A 14580-nucleotide genomic window follows, 5' to 3' on the forward strand; every position below is an offset into this window, starting at 1 on the left:
AGTTGTAAGAGTCAGATACAACTTAGTCAGTAAACCATCACCACCACTACAAAGCCTCATTGAAATGGTATATGTCTATTCTATAAACACAAATAAAATGCTTGCAAAACGCAGTTATTAGGTCTCTCACAGTCTTACATCCCTCTCTAGCAATACCCCATTTCAGCTTCTTCATTCTCCATTAGTACTTTATCCTTTCTTGGTTTTGGCAGCATCTCTTCCTATGCTCATTTCCAAGTATAAGTGTCAACCAAGGCTCACCCTTGACTATCTTTCCTGCTAATTCTTTATGCTGACTCCCAAATCTGATCTCTGTCTTGAGCTCTATGCCTAGATCTACCTGCTTGCTGGGTGTATTTTCAAGTTTGTCAGGCAGAGCAAACTCAACATGTCCAAACTAAATTCATTATCGTTCCTTTCCTCTCTCACTGCCCACCCCTACTGCCATCTTATTCCATGTCCTTGAGTTCTTTAACTTATATGCAGAGTATATCATGAGAAATGCTGGGCTGCATGAAGCACAAGCTGGAATCAAGATTGCTGGGAGAAACATCAATAACCTCAGATATGCAGATGACATCACTTGTATGGCAGAAAGTGAAGAAAAACTAAAGAGCCTCCTGATGAAAGTGAAAGAGGAGAGTGAAAAGTTGGCTTAAAACTCAACATTCAGAAAATGAAGATCATGGCATCTGGTCCCAAAAGTTCAGTTCAGTTCAGTCGCTCAGTCATGTCCGACTCCTTGCGACCCCATGAATCGCAGCACGCCAGGCCTCCCTGTCCATCACCAACTCCCGGAGTTCACTCAGACTCATGTCCATTGAGTCAGTGATGCCATCCAGCCATCTCATCCTCTGTCGTCCCCTTCTCCTCCTGCCCCCAATCCCTCCCAGCATCAGAGTCTTTTCCAATGAGTCAACTCTTCGCATGAGGTGGCCAAAGTACTGGAGTTTCAGCTTTAGCATCATTCTTTCCAAAGAAATCCCAGGGCTGATCTCCTTCAGAATGGACTGGTTGGATCTCCTTGCAATCCAGGGGACTCTCAAGAGTCTTCTCCAACACCACAGTTCAATAGCATCAATTCTTTGGCACTCAGCCTTCTTCACAGTCCAACTCTCACATCCATACATGACCACAGGAAAAACCATAGCCTTGACTAGATGGACCTTAGTTGGCAAAGTAATGTCTCTGCTTTTGAATATGCTATCTAGGTTGGTCATAACTTTCCTTCCAAGGAGTAAGCGTCTTTTAATTTCATGGCTGCAGTCACCATCTGCAGTGATTTTGGAACCCAAAACAATAAAGTCTGACACTCTTTCCACTGTTTCCCCATCTATTTCCCATGAAGTGATGGGACCAGATGCCATGATCTTCGTTTTCTGAATGTTGAGCTTTAAGCCAACTTTTTCACTCTCCTCTTTCACTTTCATCAAGAGGCTTTTGAGTTCCTCTTCACTTTCTGCCATAAGGGTGGTGTCATCTGTATATCTGAGGTTATTGATATTTCTCCCAGCAGTCTTCATTCCAGCTTGTGCTTCTTCCAGTCCAACGTTTCTCATGATGTACTCTGCATACAAGTTAAATAAACAGGGTGACAGTATACAGCCTTGATGTACTCCTTTTCCTATTTGGAACCAGTCTGTTGTTCCATGTCCAGTTCTAACTGTTGCTTCCTAACCTGCATACAGATTTCTCAAGAGCCAGGTCAGGTGGTCTGGTATTCTCATCTCTTTCAGAATTTTCCACAGGTCCCATCACTTCATCGCAAATAGATGGGGAAACAGTGGAAACAGGGGCAGACTTTATTTTGGGGGCTCCAGAATCACTGCAGATGGTGACTGCAGCCATGAAATTAAAAGACGCTTGCTCCTTGGAAGAAAAGTTATAACAAACCTAGACAGCATATTAAAAAGCAGAGACATTACTTTGCCAACAAAGGTCCATCTAGTCAAGGCTATGGTTTTTCCAGTAGTCATGTTATGGGTGTGAGAGTTGGACTATAAAGATATCTGAGCACCGAAGAATTGATGCTTTTGAACTGTGGTATTGGAGAAAACTCTTGCAAGTCCCTTGGACTGCAAGGAGATCCAACCAGTCCATCCTAAAGGAAATTAGCCCTGAATGTTCATTGGAAGGACTGATGCTGAAGTTGAAACTCCAATACTTTGGCCACCTGATGCTAAGAGCTGACTCATTTGAAAAGACCCTGATGCTGGGAAAGATTGAAGGCAGAAGGAGAAGGGGACGACAGAGGATGAGATGGCTGGATGGCATCACCAACTCAGTGGACATGAGTTTGAGTAAACTCTGGGAGTTGGTGATGGACAGGGAAGCCTGGCATGCTGCAGTCCATAGGGTCGCAAACAGTCGGACACGACTGAGCAACTGAACTGAACTAAACTGAGTTTTCTGGCTCAGCAACTGCCCACACCAGCCACCCAGTCTCCCAACCCAGAAGAAACCTGAATGGAAAACTTCTAGCTTTCACTCATCCCTGCATTTACATCCCTTACAATTCCCCCCATCAGTATTTCTTATACATTCCTCTCTCTTCCTATCTACCATCCTGGCTTAGTTTGGGTCTCCATTTACTTTTTGTTTAGACATGTGAGACTAGCCTCTTAACTGGCCTCCCTGCTTCAAGTCTTGTTCTCTTCCAACTCACCATCTATTCTGCTACGAATATGATCTTTCCATGGTGCAAATTATGTACTTATGGCAGAATTGGGGTTTTATTATATATGCATAAGCCTACTCCCCAGTGGCTCAGGCGTTAAGAATCTGCCTGCAATGCAGGAGCCTTAGGAGATACAGGTTCGATTCCTGGGTCAGGAAGATCCCCTGGAGAAGGACATGGCAACCCACTCCAGTATTCTTGCCTGGAGAATCCCATGGACAGAGGAGCCAGGTGGGCTACAGTGTATGGGGTCCCAAAGAGTTGGACACAACTGTAGTGACTTAGCAAGAGTATTCTAATAATTCAAGTAACTTTCATGAAGTGTTATGCTATATCAGACATTGTCTCAGTCTTTGGTACTACAGGGAGAAGGAATTGGCAACCCACTCCAGTGTTCTTGCCTGGAAAATTCCATGGACAGAGGAGCCTGTCACAAAGAGTCAGACATGACTGAACAACTTTCACTTCACTTGGTACTACAGAGATGAATAAGATAGTTATTAGTAAGAACTACAAGGAAGATTTCAATTCTATTTCACTCCTCTCTTTCCTCCCCAGCTAATCCATATCCATTACCTCCAGCCTTTTCACTCCAAACATGTCAGTCTTTACCTGGGAAGAGACACGAATCTTTACCTACTACCTACTATGTATATAACACTATACTGCACTTTTTTCACTTATCTTATTTAGGCCTCATAAAACAACAGATCCAGATAAGTGTCTTTTATCCTCATTTTGTAGATAATATTGGGTTAGCCAAAAAGTTCTTTTGGGTTTTTCCACAGGATGTTTTGGGAAAACCCATGAGACAAATGAAATTTTTGGCCAACCCAATACTACTGAAGCTCAAAAAAATTAAACAAGTTGTTCAGAGTCTTACCCTCTCTTATTATAATCTCTTCTTTTATCTTTCCTCCCACAACTACTGGAGCCACTTTTGCAGCATTTATTACCTTTGGGTAATTTATTATACCAAGTTCATTGTGTCTTCAGGAGTGGGAGAGAATGGAGAAGACAAAATAAGAAGTCCAACCTAGGCCTATCTAACTCCAGGATCTTTCTCCTTTTCCTCTACCATACTGTCCTCTTAATTAGGCTTAGCACCTGCAATTTACTAATATTAAGGTTAATAAACTAAATATTCTACATCCATTTTAATAGATAAAACCTCTAAGTAAATAGTAATTGTCAATATTTCAAAGGCCAGAGAGGAAAATTTAGTTTAACTTTGAAATTAAATACTGATTGTATATATGAATGAATGAAAAGGACTTGAGCTGCAAAATCCTAGATCTTTAGGTTTTATACAAGTGGATGGAAAAAAAGGCAGGAGGATTTTTTTTTTTTTCTGGACCCCTAAATAAATCTTATTTACTGTAAAATACACTCTTCCTTCCATACAAAGAAAAGCCCTTTCCTATTATAATCTCTTCTTTTATCTTTCCCCCCACAACTACTGGAGCCACTTTTGCAGCATTTATTACCTTTGGGTAATTTGTTATACCAAGTTCATAGTATCTTCAGGAGTGGGAGAGAATGGAGAGAAAAGGAGTATGGGAAAGAGAAAAGAGTGTGCATGCAATGTGAATGTGTAATAATTTCACGTATTCAGACCTGCATTAATTCAATTTACAAATGACCCAGATTCACAGATGGCCCATTCTAACCTTTCCCCTACTCACCATCTAAGTACCTCTGTCGGTACTTTAAGAGAAGGGAAAGAGAAATAGCTCTTAGAGAAGGGAAAGGGGGAAAGCCGTGAAAAGCAAAAAACTGTCAAGAGACAGTTAATCTCCTTATTCCCTGACTCTCAAGACCCAGGCTGCTTAGGGGAGCCCAAGTCGTTGGCTCCATGTGTGTGTTCTGTTTACTTTGCGATACTCCCTGGTGATCTAATATTTAGAGTTCCATTTGTGTTTTAAAGTATTCTACCTGAGGATGAGTCATTTACATATTAATATTTATTAGTTCAAATCAGATATCCAACATGTGGGTAAGTCAGCTGTCCTGAAAAAACAGGAACTAACCACTTAAAACGAAGTTCTCTGACTTAGAGGAGCAAATTCTGAACAAGACCGCATCAGAACCTTAGCACAGCAAGATATGTAGGCATGGCAAGAAGTACATTTTATCAATTTGGGTCCTCTCTCTTTTTTTCTTGATGAGTTGCCTAAAGGTTTACCCATTTTGTTTATATTTTTGAAGAAACAGCTCTTAGTTTCATTGATCTTTCCCAGTATTACTCTTCATCTTGTCTTTAATTCTGTGTATGTGTAGAGTTTATGTGTATGTGAATGTATGTAGGAAAAAACAAGAAATTGTATTTATTTTCAGCTTCCCTGGTGGCTCAGATGGTAAAGAATCTGCCTGCAATGCAGGAGACCCAGGTTCAGTCTCTGGGTCAGGAAGATCTCCTGAAGAAGGGAATGGTAACCCACTCTAGTTTTCTTGCCTGGAAAATTCCAAGGACAGGGGAGCCTGGCAGGGTACATCCCAGGGAGTTGCAAAGAGTCAGATAAGAATAAGACTGAGCGAGTAACACCCATACTCATTTTCACCTTCCATTTTCCTTCCATTTTTTTACTGAGTACATCATAAATATCTGTCCATATCATTACATAGTACTCCGCTATGTCATTTTAATACCTACATATTCAGTTCAGTTCAGTCTCTCAGTTGTGTCCAATTCTTTGCAACCCCATGGACTACAGCATGCCAGGCCTCCCTGTCTATCACCAACTCCTAGAGTTTAGTCAAACTCATGTCCATTGAGTTGGTGATGCCATCCAACCATCTCATCCTCTGTCGTCCCCTTCTCCTCTCACCTTCAATCTTTCCCAGCATCAGAATCTTTTCAAATGAGTCACTTCTTAGCATCAGGTGGCCAAAGTATTGGAGTTTCAGCTTCAGCATCAGTCCTTCCAATGAACATTCAGGTCTGATTTTCTTTAGGATGGACCGGTTGGATCTCCTTGCAGTCCAAGGGACTCTCAAGAGTCTTCTCCAACACCATGGTTCAAAAGCATCAAATCTTTGGCTCTCAGCTTTCTTTATAGTCCAACTCTCACATCCATAGATGACTACTGGAAAAACCATAGCCTTGACTAGATGGACCTTTGTTGGCAAAGTAATATCTCTGCTTTTTAATATGCTGTCTAGGTTGGTCATAATTTTTCTTCCAAGGAGTAAGCATCTTTTAATTTCACGGCTGCAGTCACCATCTACAGTGATTTTGGAGCCCCAGAAATAAAGTGTGCCCCTATTTCCACTGTTTCCCCATCTATTTGCCATGAAGCCATGGGACCAGATGCCATGATCTTCGTTTTCTGAATGTTGAGCTTTAAGCCAACTTTTTCACTCTCCTCTTTCATTTTCATCAGGAGGCTCTTTAGTTCTTCTTCACTTTCTGCCATAGGGTGGTGTCATCTGCATATCTGAAGTTATTGATATCTCTCCCGGCAGTCTTCATTCCAGCTTGTGCTTCATCCAGCCCAGAGTTTCTCATAATGTACTCTGCATATAAGTTAAATAAACAGGGTGACAATATACAGCCTTGACGTACTCCTTTTCCTATCTGGAACCAGTCTGTGTCCAGTTCTAACTGTTGCTTCCTGACCTGCATACATATTATTCTACAGTAAAAAGTATAATTTGACTGATGGATACGACCCTTTGTTGACAGATATTAGATTGTTCCCTAATCTTTCTTAATTGTGAGTAATTGAAGAAGATCTTTATAACTAAACCTTACCATATACCCACAATTATTTGATAGCTTTTAAATTTCTATTTTATTCATTTTATGACCATTTATTGAGTGACTGATATATGCAGAGCTATAGTGAAAGCGGGGTAAAATGATAAGTAAAACAACTGCTGTCTTCAACTGCTAGGTGGTAGGCATGTGGAACAGATTGTTCATGGCTTTATCCTTATCATTTAGAATATTGCCAGCACATGGTAGCTACTCAGTAAATTCCAGGAAGTAATAGGAAAGGAAAGAGGGGAACACCGAATATAACCTGAATATGAAACTAGTCAAACCTGGGAATGTCAAACAGGTACAAATTAGTGGGTGTTTACAGGGCTGAAGTACTTCTAAGCGCCATCCTATTTCTACTTTGAATATGGAACAGTAGATATCCAAGTCTTCTTTTCCCCATGACTGATTAAAAAACCTGTTAGCCCCCTTTTGTCCTCCTAGGCAGCATGAGCTATTGTTCCCTGCTGTGGAGAAAGTCTTAGACAAATGAGGATGGTTGCATATGTACGTAAGTACAGAGTGCTGTGTGTGCCAGCCACGACAGTTGCAGCCAGACTTGGTTAAGATACTAGGCATTTGGCACATATGTGCTTCTCTATGTTTACATTTTCCTCTTTTCCCTCAGTGTCCTGATGTGGCCTAAACAGGGTAGGAAAAGGATTTGTTCCTATTGAGCCAGAGTTGTTTTCTTTCCTATCACACCAATAAACTCCGTAAAAGCCAGGACAAGATCTGTCTTGGTAATCCTGTGTCTTCAGCCCTTAGTAGGAGTACCTCCTCTAGATTATACAACCCTGCCTTCTTTTCCTGTACCACCCTCCTTTTCCATGGTACCGAGAAACTTCCAACTGTGCAACTGTCCAGAAAAATATTACAGGGTTCCCTCAAAGTGGGTACCTTAGCCATGGGAGCAGATCAGAAAATATGGCTCTAACAACAAAACTGAATTAGTGACTGAGGCACATCGCAAAAAAAAAAAAGGAAAATGAAAAGCTTTGTACCTAGGATGATTCATTTTATATTTCTGAAGAATGTGGGGTGGGATGGGGAAGCAGAATTCCAAATAGATTTAGGAAACTTCTAATGTTAAAAGTTGGAGAGTTATCCCACTGGCTTTGGGTGAACTTACACATTTACCTCTTAAATATAACAAGCAGTGATCATGGTTCAAATACACAAAATCCACTTGGGGAAATTTTTTTTAAATGAAGTTCAGCATTGATTGAATTTATATCATTCCTAAAACTGAGTTTAACTATTGAGCTGTTTGTATTTCTACATCAGTTTTGAAACAGCTTGGTAAATGTAGCTTTCAAACTGCTGACTTGTACTTTCTGTTCTAGCCTTTCAGGGGCTGGAGGGCTGGGAAATTCCCTTAATTAAGAAAACAATCCCCCCTTCTGGAAAATCGCCATCCTGTATACCCCATTCAAATCATGCTGGGCTTGCTTGGTTCTGTCATAAATTGATGTTTTGGATTTAAATTTCCTGATCCTACTGCTGCCAGTTTGTGAAGCTGCCTCCTCGCATTAAAGCATGAAACAAGAGGAACAAGCAGTAAGATAGCAAATCGGATTCTTTTAAAACTGGCACAGTTAGCAGGAATTAACAAGCTAGACTTAACAGTACAGTGATTATTTGAGCAAAGCCCAGTGCCTTAACATCCTCCAATTTGTGAACCAAACATATCCTAACTTCCTAGTACTTAATTTGTAGAACTAGAAATCTCATGTTATCAGACAGAATTTAGATCTGGATTTAATTGGCTCATATCCTCTTTATAAACTACCAGCTTCCCTTATGGAATAAATACCCTTTTCTGCTCAAAATACAAAGTTTTCATTTTAAGTCAACATAATAGATTTATTTTCTGATCACTTATTTTCTGTTGGCTAACCAAAAATATTTTTTATTGTAACAAACATTATGGTATTGACAAAAGAGTCTTCCTACTCTTAATGACAGACTTTTTCATGGGTACTGCATTTGCCTTTTTTAGTCTTTAAGAGTTGATATTACAATTGACATGACCGTTTCTTCCGAGAATTACCTCCAGGTAGTATTGTAATTTCAGAAATTTTTTTCTTATATGACCTGGCCCTCATAAAAAGCAATATGTCCAGAAATCCTTTCCTAATTATTCCAGGCCAATTCTGATCATTCTCTTCTACTCAACATTTGTAACATTTCTTTTCATTTGTATTTTCATTTTAATTAATGTATTTAAATTCAATCAACCAATGTTAATTTAATTGCTCCTTTTATTCATTTTCTAAATTTTTTCATATGTTTTCTGCACTGATTTGTAAACATAAAGGTGGTGACCATACTTTGTTCTATTTTTATATGATTCCATAGTACTTAAAAACCCAGTGGGAATGAAGAACTAAATGATGACTGTATGAATATACAGTTTGATCTTGTACCTGAAATAGACACCCAGGAAATATTCATTATTCAGGAATTTATCCTTCCTTGACTTCTGAAGAAATTAGTATATGATTAGTTTATCTTTATCTTTTTTGTAATCTCTGTATGATCAACAGCCGTTATTTTTTCATCTCCAAATCCTAGAATTTTTTCTCACCCTCCTACCGTCATCTTCACTCTTCTTAAAATGATACAGCTCACAGTTGGTATAACAGATGAAACAGGAAACTAATTAGCAGTTGTTGTCCATCTGTGTGTTTATATTAAATATTTTAAAATAAAACTGCATTTGCATTCTGAATACTCTGTCTGAAATCCATAAAATCTAATCTTGGGTAAAGGTTCTGTCTTTGTTTTGACTTTGCAGTAGACTACATGGTAAAGCAAAAAAAAAAATTTATGCCAGAATCAGGATTGTAGTAAGTTAAGACAAATACAATTTTTTTCAGTTTTATTGAGATATAACTGATATACAGCACTGTATAATTTTAAGGCATACAGTATAATCATTTGACTTATGATAGGTCTATGTTTAGTTTTATAAGAAACCTCCTTACTGTTCTGCATAATGATTTACCAATTTGCATTCCCACCAACAGTGTAAGAGGGTTCCCTTTTCTCCACACCCTCTCCAGCGTTTATTGTTTGTAGATTTTTTGATGATGCCGTTCTGACCAGTATGAGGTGATACATGCACTATTGTAAGTAGTTGATCACAGCACTATTTACAATAGCCAGGACATAGAAGCAACCTACATGTCCATCAGCAGAGGAGTGGATAAAGAAGATGTGGTATACACACACACACACACACACACACACACACATACACACACATATATATATAATGAAATATTACTCAGCCATAAAAAAGAATGAAATAATGTCACTTGCAGCACCATGGATAGACCTAGAAATTGTCATGCTGAGTGAAGGAAGTCAGACAGGGAAAGAGAAATATCGTGTGATATTGCTTATATATGGAATCTAAAAAAATGATGAACTTACTTACAAAATAGAAATAGAGTCACAAATGTAGAAAACAAGCTTTTAGGTATAAGGGGGAAAGGGAAGGAGGGATAAATTGGGAGACTGGAATTGATCTGTAAGGCAACTATATATAAAATAGTTAACTACAAGGGCCTACTATATAGCACAGGGAAGTCTACTCAAAACTCTGTAATAGTCTTTATGGGAAAAGAATCTAAAATAGAATGGATTTATGAGTGATACAACTGAGTCATTATACTGTACCACTGAAACTACCACAACATTGTAAATCTACTCCAATAAAAATTTTTTTAAAAAATCGTTTGACTTACACACATCATGAAGTAATTGCCACAATGAGTTTAGTGACCATCATCTTGTGTATATACAAAATGAAAAAAATTTTTTCTTGTGATGAGAGGTCTAAGGATTTACTCTCTTAACAACTTGGATATATAACATACAGCAGTGTTAATTAATCATGTTGAACATTACATCCCTAGTACTTATTTATCTTTTAACTGAAACTTGGTACCTTTCCATTGCCTTACCCAATCCATCTCCCCCCTTACCACCTGCCTCTGGTAATCACAAATCTGACCTCTTATTTCATGGGTTAGTTGGTTGGTTTATTGAACTGTAATTGATCTACAACACTCTGTTAGTTCCTAGTATACAACATGGTGACTCAATATTTCTATACATTACAAAATGATCACCACAATGTTAGTTACCATCTGTCACCATACAAATATATTACATTATTATTGACTGTATTCCCATACTGTACATTTCATCCCTGTGACTCATTTATTTTATAAGTTTGTACTTCTTAATTTCCCTCGCCTATATCATTCATTCCCCCATCTCCTCCCCTCTATCAATCACCTGTTTGTTCTCTGTATCTGTAACTCTGTTTCTGTTCTGATGTGTTTGTTCATTTGTCTTGTGTTTTAGATTCCACATATAAGTGAAATCATACTGTATTTGTCTTTCTCTAACTACTTTCACTTAGCATAATCCCCTCTAGGTATATCCATGTTGTCACAAATGGCAAGATTTTATTCATTTTTATGGCTGAGTAGTATTCCACACACACTGTATACACACCACTTCTTCTATTTATCCAGTCATCTATCAGTGGACACTTCAGTTGCTTACCTATCTTCACTATTGTGGATAGTGCTACAGTGAACATAGCGGTACATATATATTTTCAAAATATTTGTTTTTTTTTCTTTGGAAATATACACAGAAGTGCAATTGGTGGATCATATAGTAGTTGTATTTTTAATTTTTTAATAAACTTCCAAGATGTCTTCCATAGTGGCTGCACCAATTTACATCCCACTAGCAAAATGGCACCCCACTCCAGTACTTCTGCCTGGAGAATCCCATGGACAGAGGAGCCTGGTGGGCTGCAGTCCATGGGGTCGCTAGAGTCGGACACGACTAAGCGACTTCACTTTCACTTTTCACTTTCATGCATTGGAGAAGGAAATGGCAACCCACTCCAGTGTTCTTGCCTGGAGAATCCCGGGGACAGGGAGGCCTGGTGGGCTGCCGTCTATGGGGTCACACAGAGTCGGACACGACTGAAGTGACTTAGCAGCAGCAGCACTGCAGAAGAGCCCCCTTTTCTCCATATTCTTGCCAACACTTGTTATTTTTTATGACAACCATTGTCTTTTTTATAATAGCCATTCTGACAGATGTGAGTTGATACCTCATTGTGGTTTTGACTTGCAATGCTGACAGTTAATTAGCCTGAGCTTCTTTTCATGTGCCTGTTGGTCATCTAAATGTCTTCTTTGGGAAAATATCTATGCAGGTTATCTGCCATTGTTAAATCAGGTTATTTGTTCTTTTTTTTGATACTGAGTTGTATGAGTTGTTTATGTATATTGGCTATTAACCCCTTATTGGTCATATCACTTTGCAAACATTTTCTCCCATTCAATAGTCTGCTTTTTCATTTTGTTGCTAGTTTTCCTTCTTTGTGCAAAAGCTTTTTAGTTTGATATAGTCCCCTTTGTTTATTTTTGGTTTTTGTTTCACTTGCCTGAGGAGACTTATTCAAAAAAATATTGCTAAAATCAATGTAAAAGAGCATACTACCCATGTTTTCTTCTAAGAGTTTTACAGTTTCTGGACTTTCACTTAGGTTTTTAACCCATCTTTAGTTTATTTTTGTATATGATATAAGAAATTGGACAAGTTTGATTCTTCTGCAAATAGCTGTCCAGTTTTACCAACATCATTCGTTGAGGAGACTATCTTTTCTTCATTGTATATTCTTGCCTCCTTTGTCATAGATTAATTAACCATAAGTTTGTGAGTTTATTTCTGGGCTCCCTATGGTTGTTCCATTGATCTGTGGGTCTGTTTTGGGTCTGGTTTTGATTGCTGTAGTTTTAGTATAGTTTGAAATTAGGGCACTTGATACCTCCAACTTTGTTCTTCTTTCTCAAGATTGTTTTGGCTATTCATGGCCTTTTGTATTTTCATACAAATTTTAAAATTATTTATTCTAGTTCTGTGAAAAAGGCCATTGTTATTTTGACAGGAATTATGTGAAATCTGTAGATTGCCTTGGGTAATACAGTAATTTTAACAATATTAATTCTCCAATCCATGAACCCATTTGGTGTATCCTTCTGCTTGTGTCATCTTGAGTTTCTTTCAACAGCGTTTTATAGTTTTCCAAGGACAGGTCTTTTACCTCCTTAGGTTTATTGCTAGGTGTTCTATTCTTTTTGATGCAACTATAAATGGGATTATTTTCTTAATTTCTCTTTCTGATTGTTTGTTGTTAGTGTATAGAAACACAACAGATATATGTATAACTTTGTATCCTGCAACTTTACTGAATTCATTTATTAGTTCTAATAGGCTTTTTTTGGCTGACATCTTTAGGATTTTCTATGTATAGTATCACATCATTTGCAAACAGTGACAGTTTTTCTTTTCCAGTTTGGATCCCTTTTATTTCTTTCTCTTGTCTGATTGCACAGCTAGTATGTTCAATGCTATGTTGAATTAAAGTGGTCAGAGTGGACATCCTTGTTTCGTTCCTGATCGTCAAAGTGCTTTCAGCTTTCCACCATTGAGTATGATGTTGACTATAAGTCTGTCATATATGGTCTTTATTATATTGAGGTACATAGCCTCTACCCACTTTATTGAGAGTTTTTATTGTATATGGATATTGCATTTTGCCAGAAGCTCTTTCTACATCTATTGAGATGGTCGTATGATTTTTACTCTTCTTGTTAATGTGGTATATTATATTAATTGATTTGTGAATATTAGACCATCCTTTTCTCCCTGGAATAAATCCTACTTGATCATGATGTATATTGTTGAATTCTGTTCACTTATATATCATTGAGGAGTTATGTGTCTATGTTCATCAGTGATTTTGGCTATAATCTTTTTTTGTGATATCTTTGTTTTGCTATCAGATGATGCTGACCTTGAATATAAGTTCAGAATCAATCCTTGCATCTCAGTGTTTTGGAATAGTGTGAGAAATATAGGTATTAACTGTTCTTTTACTCAGTAGAAAATTTCTAACAGCTGGCCATCAGGTTTTTATTTGATACTTTTACTGAGAAAGATATTATTTGCCTCATGAGATAGCACATTTATTCTTGGATGGCTGTTATGGCAAGGATTTTTTTTCTTTTTATTACACTAAGCCAAAGTCTTTATCCCTGTTTCTCTCAGCTATTAGTTCTAATTCTGCCCTCATGAGCAACACCAAATAAATTAACTCCCACGTCTACATGACAGCCTTTCAAAGGAAATACTGTTTATGATTATATAAATGTTAAGTAGTATCTTCTCTTCCATCCACAGATAATATTATTTGCCCATAATATCATTAGAATTATAAATATTGTACACTGTTCATTCCCAAAGCTACTGTGGAGAGATTAAGTTGAGGCCAGGGTTCATTCAGTTCATTTATTGAGTGCCTACAGTGTGCAAGGAGTTGGCAGGACAGTCAAGAAGCCTAGATAAAATGAGACTGTCTTGTGAGACAGACATATATTATTGTATCAGCTTTGCCTTTCATCACAACTTGTTTCCTCTCTTTATTCTGTTTAGTTCTTTTGACTTTAAACTCCACTTTTACATCAAAATGCCATTCCTGATTTTTTGCATGTTTACATTAGCTTGGGGCCTTTTACCATAGCTTTTATTTTTATTCTTTCATATCTTTTAAGTGTATCACTTATAAATAAGATCCAAATGGGATTTGAGCTTTAAAAAACTAAATCTTGCATTTGCCTTACGTTACTATAACCCCAATCATAGCTTGAAGTTCATTTTGCTTTACCATGAAGATTGCTATAAATATTCCCTTGATATTTTTTCCTTCCATCTTACATTATTTTTACTATTAATAAAAATTTTGTTATCCTTGTCCTTTTCTCTGTTGTTGGTTTAATCCAGGTGCTATTTGTTCCCCTTCACTCATTATTTTGGAAAATATGGAGTACTCTACCACCCCCTTCATACTTTCCTTCCAAATTCTGATACTAATAATCAAATATTTATTTCTCCACTATTATATTTTTTTTGCCTTTTATTTTATTTATTTTTATTTATTTATTTATTTTTTACTTTACAATATTGTATTGGTTTTGCCATACATCAACATGCATCTGCCACGGGTGTACATGTGTTCCCCATCCTGAACCCCCCTCCC

General features: G+C 37.7%; 1 protein-coding gene across 8 annotated transcripts in view; it reads left to right on the plus strand.

Annotated features, from left to right (window-relative positions):
* Window positions 1–14580, plus strand: part of GPHN (gephyrin) — a 526998-nt gene that overhangs the window by 479416 nt on the left and 33002 nt on the right. The gene's annotated exons all lie outside the window — the stretch shown is intronic.

The sequence above is a fragment of the Bubalus kerabau genome, chromosome 10 (assembly GCF_029407905.1).
Source record: "Bubalus kerabau isolate K-KA32 ecotype Philippines breed swamp buffalo chromosome 10, PCC_UOA_SB_1v2, whole genome shotgun sequence".
NCBI classification, from domain to species: Eukaryota; Metazoa; Chordata; class Mammalia; order Artiodactyla; family Bovidae; genus Bubalus; species Bubalus kerabau.